The following is a 10,226-nucleotide window of genomic DNA, read 5'->3' as shown; positions in this document are numbered from 1 at the left end:
TATTTTGGAAGGGAGGGCGGGGCCAAGGTGGCGGCGCGGCCCGAAGAAGGAGGTGCGAAGCCGGGTAAAGTCACCGCCCCGGGGGGAAGCGTGGCCAGCGAGCGGGCGGGGCGGCCGGGCCCGGAGCTCAGGGGGCGGCGGCGCGACTTCGCTGGCCCGGGCGCGCTCGTGTGGCGGAGTCGGCGCTCGGCCGGTAGGTGAGCGGACACCGGGCGGTCCGGGCCCGCCGCGGGCGCCGCGGGGCGGCGGGCTGGGTCGCGCTCAGCTTGGGGCCGAGTTGCGGCCTGGCTGCCGCGTGCGTGGGGCTAGCGGGATCGGCTCGCGGAGGGCCTGGAGCCCATGTCCGCACGCCCCCGCGCGGGCCCGCTTTGCCCGGCCTGGCCCGGGCTTGGGGTTGCTGTGGACCCGCGGCGGGCGAAGCCGGCCTCCCGCGCCCAACCCACTCAGGACTGGGCCCGCGCTGGTGTCACCCCCACCGGGAGCCTTGGCGGCCCCGCGACTCGGGCAGACCGGGATTCCCGCCTGCCCGGCACCTCCCTGCAGCTCGGTTGCTTCAGGGAAAGCCTCCGGATTGGGGTGGAAGTGTTACTAGCCGTCCGAAGGGCGCTGGGCGCGAGTGTAGGGAAGAAAGGGTCAACGGAGAAAAGGTGCAGAAACCACTGGTGTCGATGACAAGGTTATTTTTGTTAAGCAGAGACACTTGATGAAGGACGCCACTAAAAGTGAGTGAAAGGAAACGCAGGTAGGACCGTGGCACGAGAGATAGGCCGAAGTTTATGCGAAGGGAACTTGAAAATCCATGCCTAGAAACACGAGCTTCCTGGAGGATCAGAGGGAGACTTCTTCTGAACTTAGCAGTAGCGTCATCCCTGCGACCTCCGTCCTCGGCCTGGCGAAATGGGCACTGGCCTGGCCGGCTCTGCACTAGGTGATGCCCGGCCAGGCCGGAGGGTTAGGACCACGGAACAAGTCCGAAGGAGGCAGGAGGAGGAATGTTGGGGCTGCTGTTCACCTCTTGCTGTGAGAGGACACTTTCAAGGTGTTTGCCTTGCTTAGGATGTGTTTGGATTTTCTCTTGATATTTTTAAGTGATGTCAAAGTTCTTTCCATTGGAGTGATGCCAGACTTCTGAGCTTTTCAGACATGTTTAAGACATCCTCATTTATATGGAAGGGTGTGATGAACTTCTAAGAAGATTTCAAAAGAAAAGTGAATGTCTGGCTTTGTACCCGGGTATATATACCCAGAAGTAGGTACCGGCAGTTTGTAAAATCAGACCGCCCGAAGCTGCCAAGCTGTAGTCTTCTGCTGATTGTTTTCTGATTATAGGGAGCAGTTCTGAACGGGGATTTTGCCTCTGGTGTTGTCTGTTAGAGTTTGTGGGAGGGGCACCCCAGGCAGACCCTGCCAAAGAGCCTTCATCTGTTAAACATCTATTTCACTTCAACAGATGGATGTTTGGTTCCTCATTTTGGTTCTCCTGATGAACACTGGCTCCTTTGTGATCTGCCCGGAGTGTTTGTGTTTCACTGAGTGCTGAGAAGAGAACTCACCCTGATTGGGTGTGCAGCCCGAGGCAGCTGCCGAGAGTCCTTTGTGATAAGGGTTCTGCTGGGCTCCTGGCCGGGCGGCCGGCGGGGAGAGAGAACTGCAGAGGTGTGAAAGAGACCAGAGTTTTCCCAGGGTTGTGTGTCGTGCGTCCAGGTCCCTCTGAAGGGTGCTAGGTCACTTTGGCTGTGAAGTCACTTTTAGTTTTGTTTTTCCTGTTCCTGTGGAGAGCACATGGGCTCTTGTTACAGGCCGCCTGCCTTGTGAAAAGAGCTGACAGATTCATCCTGGTCACCTTGATAGAAGGGGATGGGGTGTCTTACAACCAAATTCAGTCCTAAATAAAAAGCTGAATGAAGGCAGTTTGACACTCACATGGGCAGCATATTTCTGCCAGTGGTGTCCATCATCTCAAAGCTGCTTTTTTTTTTCCTAGCAAAAGGTTAAAATACAACTAAAATTTTGCTTTCGTGATTAATAAGTCACTACCGCAGTTGTGTCTGATGCTTCCTGTTTGCCCCATTTTAGTGTTTCAGTTAAACTGGAAACATCTGAGCACTTTTGATGGCACCCGTGTGAAATGGGAGGAGTGGGGCAGTCGGGGAGTGGACTCCGGAGGCCTCAGGATAAGTCGGGCAGCCCTGCAGAGGTCTTCGGGAGGGCGAAGCGGGCTGAGTGTGCTCCGGGGCGGGGTGTCTGGAGCCGGCCCTCTGCCATCCTGGTGCTGGTGCGGCAGACCAGGAGACAGTGGGCTTGAGGCTGGGCCCTCACTCTGGCCCCTCTTGTTGCCTGAGCAACGGTCCAGAAAGTGTATTCCTCAGTGCCTGTATATTCTCCTTTGGATTTAAAGAGTCCTCTTCCTTTCTTTCTGTTTTACATCCTTTAATCCTTCAGCTCCCTGGTGTAAATCCTTTGACACTGCGTGAGGAGTAGCTTCGCAGGCACCCTTTGAATTTTCTTAGTCTTTATATGAAGAAAGAAGGGACACCGATTTTAGAAAAGTGAACCCTAGGAGGAGAATAAAGTAGACAGGGTTACTTAGGAAATTAGTGTCACACCTGGAATCGAAATCCACTTTTCTTGGCATCTAGTTTACTGCTTTTTCCACTAACATGCTCAAGAAAGGATCAGAGTGAGGTTTTTCCCCAAAAAAGGTATCAATTTTGAACTTAACTAAAGCAGGGAAGCAGCTTTATCTACTTACTGTAACAATTGTTAATTGATATTCATAATTAACTATTGCTACTGTTAATTAATAAAACACCAAAAGATGAGTAGCTTATCATACAGACAGGTCTGCTTATTCCCATTTTCCAGAGGCACAAACTGAGGCAGATAGGTCAGTCTGCCATCCCATCCCAGATGGTCTGCTGCTGTGTGCCCTCAGGCTAGTCCTCACTTCTCTGAGCGCCCTGTACCTCCCCTGTCAGTGGGATCCAAAGTGTTTCAGGGGCAGCTTTAAGTAGAAGGAAATGAGGGGGCGGAAGTGCTGAGCAGCTGTCACTGCTGTTCCTGTTGTTGTTCGGAGTAGCAGTAGTAGCACTAGGTGCAGTCACTGATTACTGCCTCGTGACAGATCTGTTTTCTGTACAACGATGTTAAGAAGGCTCAGGCTGCCTGATAGAGCAGTCATTTTCTCAGTAGGACCTGCAGGGGAATGTTTCTCCACCCTGGAGGTTTAAGCCATTGAGTTCTCGCCTGCACTCCGTTCCACCCTCACTGCACTCTCTGAGACTAGAGTCCCGGGCCCTGCCCAGTAAGAGTCGGTGCCCTGAACAGTGGGCACCCGTGGGGCTCTGGGACTCCAGGCCACAAGCGGGGCTGGACCTGTCCAGGACTCCCTGGTGTCCTGCATGTGGTGTACCAGCCCCAGCAGCATGGACTCCAGGGGTGAGACAAAGGAGAATCTGTGTAAATACAAAGCAACAGGACTCAGTTTTTGTCTGGGGGCCCAGGCAGGCTTGTTTGGCTCTGTGAGGGGAGGGTCTCACCACCACAGGGCATCCCAGTTCACCCGACTTCTCCCTCCTAACCAAGTCTTGTCACCTTATCTCCCCTGCCAGGTCTGGGAGCCCTGGATCAACAGTCAGGCCTTGCCGATTTCTCTTAAATCTCACAAGAAAAAATTCATACTAGATTTTAAATTCTTTTTTCCACCTTACCACAAAACAAAAATATAGGTCTCTACCTGACTGGCATTCCCTTTAAATAACAATTTGTTTTCCCTTGGGGAAATTGTCTTGAGGGCCAAAGAGTCATTTCTAAAGTGAACCTTGTTTTTAGAAAAAATAGATCACCGGATGTCAAGCTTCGTGTGGAGCTTGCTTCGGAGGAAAATGAAAGTGGCAGCCTGCAGTGGCAGCTGCTCTTGACTTCAGGCTGAGGGGAGAAGCAGTGTCTGGATGCCACCCAGGCCCCAGCCAGCCCCACGAACTGTGCTCGATGGGTGCCTTAGTCGTTTTCCAAGTAGCTTGGCTTAGGTGAGCAGAGCACTTTCCCTGGAAGGTGAGTCACCCATGCAGGGTATAGGTTACAGGCGATTTGTCCTCCGCACATTGCAGAGGAAGTCCTGAGCAGACCTTCTTGAAGAGCCCTCTGCCACCATCATCCTCACTCCAGCCCAAGGCCAAGAGGAGGGGGCAGGAAGCAATGGGAGGCCTAGGTGCTTGCTGACTGACAGACGGACCGCCCACAGGTCATGTGGACAGGGCACAGAGCCCAGGGCAGCCACCTTGAGGGTGGAAAATGGCCCTCTTCCAGGTACAGGCAGCACAGCAGGAGGAGCCGGGAAATCCCTTGGCAGAGAGCAGAGGGAGACAAACTGTACTTTGGTATGAAAGACCTTTTGGGGAACCCTCTCACCCGCCTTCTTCCTAGCCACCTGGGTTGGAGGCTTGCAGGCGTGCCAGTGATTGGAGTGGCCACATTGTACCCTGGATTTCTGGAAGCTTTTGGAATTCTGAGCCTGCCACCACCTCAGCTGGCTCACTTCCTGGGCCAGTGTTGGACTCAGAAAGCAGCAGCAGGGAGGACCATGAGCCATCCTTCCCTCCCTGGGCCTGGCAGTGCGACTTCTGCTGAACCTCTTCCACAGAAGCCACACTGCAGTGTCCAGCAGGGCAGAGATTTGCTCCCAGTATGTGTTCTTGACTAGTGCAGTTGGTGTGGGGTTCAACTGCTGATGGCCAGAGACATCTAGGAGTAGGTCCAGGGTCACCGCAGGTGGCCTGAGCTTCATGGAGCTGCAGCAAAAGACCAGTTATTCCCTTCAAGTTATCTAGTGTCCTGCCTCGGTCACCGGCACCTCCCTAGTCCTAAGAGCTGCACCCCGTCAGTCTGGGCTAACCACGAGTCACTTTGGGCTGTCTGGCAGGATTCAGTAACCTTAGACCTTAACTGCTCTCTCAAAGAGCTATTAGAATTGCAGGCTAGAAACAGTTATTAGTGTTTGTATCCTCCTATTTTGCAGAAGACAAAATGGTGGCCCAAGATAGCCAAATGAGTCGCCCAAAGGCACCCAGCTACTTAACGGCAGAACCTGAACCAAACCCTAGGCTGTGTACACTGAGCACTGCTGCCACTGGACACAGCAACTGCTCCTGCAGTGGGAATTTTGTCATCCAACTTCTCCCTTTGTTCCCCACACCAACCCTAACACTCGAAGCCTTCCTGCAAGCTTCACCAGGCCTGAGAAGGGTGGAGCCCAAGCAGCTGCTGCTTAGCTTCTGAGGAAAAGTAAACAGTCTTCTATTTGACACTCTTGAACCATGAGGTTCATGTAATCAAAAGGACTAAAGGTTATTAAGAAAATCAAATTCTGGGCAGAGTTATCCGGAAGTTCCGGAGGTTGCCTGTGCCCTCAGGGCACTTCCTGGGCTCTTACTTAGCTTGCCAAGCCGTGTCTTTCCAGAGTGGGCATGTGGTGACTGTTGATGACTGACTGCCAGACTTCAAACCCACTGGGCACCTAGACACTGATCTGCAGCACTCTTCCAGCAGAAGTGATGTGCTACCCAGGCCATGCTGGTGTCCAGAGGACCCAGAGTCCTTGGTGTCATCCCAGCTGGTCTCTCTGGCTCCTCAGCAGGAGCATGAGTGACCCCCTGGATGGTGGCCCCCTGGAGCTGCTGAGAGCACTGTAGCCTCGATCCCCCACTCAGTCTCAGCTTCTGCTGACCTTTCCTTTCAACAGGCCAGAAGGAGCGCTCAGTACAGATGGTTGGGAGGCTTGAGAGGAAAGGATGCTTAGCCTCAGACGAGGGTGTCACTGCCAGTTAAGTCATGCCAGAGTCTTTCAGCCAGGGAGTTATTTGGGTGAACCTAGCTCCTTTGCCTGTGCCCAGCAGTCTGCACTGGTGGGTGCTGGGCTTTGAGAGACAGGAAGATTTCTGCAGAGGAAAAGGTAAAGGCAGTGGTTGAAAATAAATGGGTCTCTAGGTCGCTCTTAGCAAAGGGGCAGATGTGGCTCAGCAGCTGGAGCAAGTCAGAACAGCCATGTGCTGTGGCTCCTCGAACCCCCGCCAAGCCGGCTCCAGGACCGGAGTCTCAGGGCTCCCCAGGGCTGTGTCCATCGTTCTTCCCCTGGGAAGGGTGTTGGCCGAGCCAGGCCCTGCTAGGTGCTAGAATATGCAGGCGTCCCTGCTGACAACGGTTCGGGTTAAGGTTTCTCGACTTTGTGATAGTGTGGAAGCAATGCACATTCAGTAGAAACTTCTAGTTTTGAATGTTGGTCTTGTCCTGGGCCCATGGTATGTGATTCAGAACTCTCTTCCGGGGCTGGGCAGAGCCGCAAGTGCAGCTCCTGGTCAGCCCCGCTGTCGGGGGAGAAAGAACAGATACACTGTGGTGTGCAGTGTGGCCCGGCTGCGGTGCTCATAGGCCCAGGAAGTGGTGGCAAAGCTGTGGCCACACCACCGCGAGCTGCTTGTGTCGTTGAAAGCTCTAAAAGGTTCACCATCACTGGATTAGGGTACTCAAAGCATTTTCTGTGTACAATATTTTCATCTTCTGACCGATGTTTCGGTATATAAGACCATCGTAAGTCAAGGAGCACCTGTAAAAACAAGCACCACGAGGCACTGCCCTCCAGGGGCGCACCATGGCAGGGTGCTACAGACACGATATAGGTCAGCCTGGGTGCTGAGTCAGAAGCCATGGCTGTGGGCCCAGAGAGGAGCCAGGAAGCCACCACAGCCCAAGGCCTGACTCCACGCTGAGCCAACGCTGACCATCACGCACAGAGCTGCTTGGCAGGAGGGCCTGCCAGCTTTGCATCTGCAGGGTCTAGTCAGGAACACCCTCGGCCTTCCTCTCACTCTGGACCTCGTTCCTTGTGACTCCTTGGAGCTTGAGAGCAGTGTGGGAACTTCAGCACCTCAGGGCAAAGCCGTGCATCTCCAGAAGCCTGGGTACTGTCAGGGCAGGAGCAGTGAGCAGCCAGCTCCTAAACCCAGGGCTGAGACAGGCCAGGGCCCACATCAGCAAATCCACGTGCTTGGTGTCCTCAGACTGGATTAAAGCGGGTGGTGGAAGGCTGACCTGTCCACCGTGCTTGACAGTGAGTGTCCTGAAGGGCCTTTCGGGGCCACAGCAGGGCCACTCCCACCTTCTGCGGTCACCATCATGCTCCAGGTGGCCAGCGCAGTACCCCAAAGGTGGTAACCAAAGGACAAGAACTTGCTGAGTGAAGGTGGGAGACTGTAATCCAGGCTCCTTCTGCTGGGCCCTGCTGGTCTGAGAGGATGAGGGGGCCCCTGGCTGCTGCATGGTTTTCTTCTTCCACCAGGGAATCGGCCGCAGATAATTCCCCACAATACCCACATCCTAAGCCTTTTGCTCCCTTCCTGAGAGAGCGAGAATATACCCTTATTATAAAGCAATGTGTCATTCATCGCTAGGGTCCTCAGACTGGTCTCTCAGGGCTTTGTCCAGGAGTACGGAGGGTGTTTGAAAGCAGGTCTTGGTCAGGCTTCTTCTGCCAAAGGCTGAGTGTACTTCCTTCCATGCCCCATGCACTGAGTCTTCTGTGGAAAGCCAGATTGTTGGGGTTTCTTGTTTGTCTGCACTTCCGCAAACTAGTTCCTCAATTTCAGAGCCAATCACCAGTGATCCTCCTCCCTGCAGGGCGCCTAAGCCTGTCTTTCTTCATCTTCTCTTGGTTCAGGTAAACCCTGCCTGAACCCAGCCAGTCCCATTTGGGAAAGCTTAATTTGCAAACCCAGAAAGGAGAGCGTGGTTGTATTGGCGCGGGGGGGGCGGGGGTGACCACAGCCTAGTGAATGCTTCTTGTTCTGAGTCCAACCCAAGACGTTACATAGTCGCTTGTGATGGTGACCTCAAGGTGTGGCGAGGTCACAAAGTGCACTTTGACTTATCAAAGAAGTGCTGTTCTAGTGTCAAGGGCAGCAGATGGCCCAGTAAGCTGCAGAAATATTCAGTGACACAAAATGCCCTAACTTGCAGATTTTGACGGCACTTGAAATTTTTTACATAGTATACATGTAAAAAAAAAAAATCCGTGCTGCATTATAAAGTACACCTGTGCTTGTTAGGGTTTTTTTCTCCTCAATACTACTTTGGCACCATGTTCTGCATTCCGGTTCCACACTGGTCTCTGGCCTGATGGTACTGTGGAATCCTTTTTATTTGCCATTGGCATGGATTTGAAAGTTGAATTGAAAATGTTTTTGGAACGGTGTTCTTTTAAAGCTTATCAAGTGCTATGTTAGGGGCCTGGAGATAAAGTAATGATCGTATTAATGACAGTGCCAGCTGATGCTCAAGGCTTTGTTATAAAAGAACAGTCACGTAGACTCAAGAAGCCTGGAGCCTGACTCTATAACATGAGTGGCAGATTTGAACGTGGCGCTAGCATCTGTCCTTGGGGTGGCCCCACTAACCCTAACCCCATCCTTCACGGTTCCAGCTTGGACCCTCTGCCTCTGCTCCTTCATCCAGATCATAGGTGGTTGTGTTCCCGCTCCTAATCGAGAGACTTCCTCCTGGGTCAGTCCCTGGATTTCTTACTAACAGATCTTTGACTTGTGACAGCTTCTGCATTTGGATCCCAATTTTTAAACCTTAGATCATTTGAAAAGGGATTCAGTGTCGTGGCTGAGAGCATGAACGTTAACATAAAAGCCCCTCGTGCGTATCTTGCCGCTGATACTTCCTGCAGTGTGGCCTTCAGCAAGTTACTTGACCACTGAGCCTCAGTGTCTTCCTCCATATAGGAGCCATTACATTAGCGCCTTGCTCAGAACTGTGAGGTTTCAAGAGTCCTGCGGATTGCCTAATAAGCAGCAAACGTGATAGCTGCAATAGTGACCTATTAACCTTGGGTAACTGGGTGCAGTTGTGTGTGCACAAACAGCACAGAGCCAAAAACACCTAGAGATGACCGCGGGACAATTAAGCTCAGGTCTGTTGCCAAGGAGTTGTGGGTCCAAGTTCATCGTACAACACTGGATTGTCCCCCAGCCCATCCACTGCTGAGCTGTCACTGGGGACAGAGGTCAGATGAGGTGTGGAGAATGTACTTCAAAGACATCCTCTGGAGTTGTCCTTCTATTTTTCCTTTTTCCTTTCATGCTTACGTTGGGGGGGGGGGGCGTTCCTGGGGACTGATCTCAAGGCCTCAGTGCATGCTAGCAAGCGCTGTACTGTACAACTACGCCTACAGCCCCTTTTTAATTTTATTTTGAGACAGGGTCTCACTAAGTTACCCAGGCTGGCTTTGAACTTAAAATCCTTTTGCCTCAGCCCCCTGATCAGCTGGATTTCAGGGGTGCACCACTGTGCCTAGCTTGTAGTTGTAACAAAAGGGTCCCCCAGAAATCTCAGTCCCAGCAATTGACCCCCTAGAATTATTTGTACAAGTATATAAAAATCTGAATAAGAATGAGCTTTTTTGTAATATTACTTATAAGTGAAAAGTTGAGGGACTGGAAATGTAGCTCAGTATAGAGTACTTGCTTGAATGTGCAATGCCCTGGGTTGAATTCCCAGCACCACAGAAAAAGAAAAAGAGGGCTGGGGATGTAGCTCAGTGGCACCGTGCCTGCCTCAAAACCTCAAGGTCCTGAGTTTGATCCCCAGTACCAAAAAAGAAAAAGAAAAATTGGAAACAAAGCCCATCCATCCAGGCATGGTGGTGCACACCTATAATCCCCACACTCTGTGGGCTGAGGCAGGAGAATTGCCTCAAGTTCCAGGCCAGGCTGGGCTACATAGTGAGCTCAAGGTCAGCCTGCACTACAAAGTGACACTCTTATGTCTCAAAAAAAAAAAAGTCCATCCATAGAGAAATGCTGGTACATCTGTACCAGTCATCTTCTGAAGCCATTAAAAAGGATGAAGTGGATCTTTGTAAGCTGAATTGAAAAATGTCTGTAATCTATCAAGTGGGAGACGTGTCGCATTATGTATGTATAGCCCTGTATTTATCGAAACACAAGTCCTGAGTGTGTGTGTGTAGACAGAGGGCTGATGGGGCTGGGAGGATTTACAGCACATATAAATATTTCTTATGTTAGAGGAACAGAGAATGCTGCGGGGATTGGTTCTGGTTGATGATACTAGTATTGCATTTGAAAAAACTAAAGATTTTTATTTTTAAAGAAGCAAGCTCAGGATTATATGTAAAGAGGGCAGGAGAGAACAGCCAGAGAGACATGGCC

The 10,226-nt window shown here is 52.0% G+C and overlaps 1 protein-coding gene across 2 annotated transcripts in view; it reads left to right on the top strand.

Moving 5' to 3' along the window:
- Positions 1-41: 41 nt before the first annotated feature.
- Map3k14 (mitogen-activated protein kinase kinase kinase 14) overlaps positions 42-10,226 on the top strand; it is a 35,680-nt gene continuing 25,495 nt past the window's right edge. Inside the window, exon 1 of one of the 2 annotated variants that reach the window (XM_004859174.4) lies at positions 42-193. The gene's annotated coding sequence lies outside the window, so the exon portion shown is untranslated. Of the gene's footprint in view, positions 198-10,226 lie in introns of both variants that reach the window. The other variant, XM_021240370.2, reaches the window with a different exon arrangement.

Source organism: Heterocephalus glaber, unplaced genomic scaffold, assembly GCF_053883595.1.
Source record: "Heterocephalus glaber isolate CG9 unplaced genomic scaffold, H.glaber_assembly_v1.0 deba00001773, whole genome shotgun sequence".
NCBI lineage: Eukaryota > Metazoa > Chordata > Mammalia > Rodentia > Bathyergidae > Heterocephalus > Heterocephalus glaber.
The sequence above is the reverse complement of the archived record's forward strand: the minus strand, read 5'-3'. Positions and strand labels throughout refer to the sequence as shown.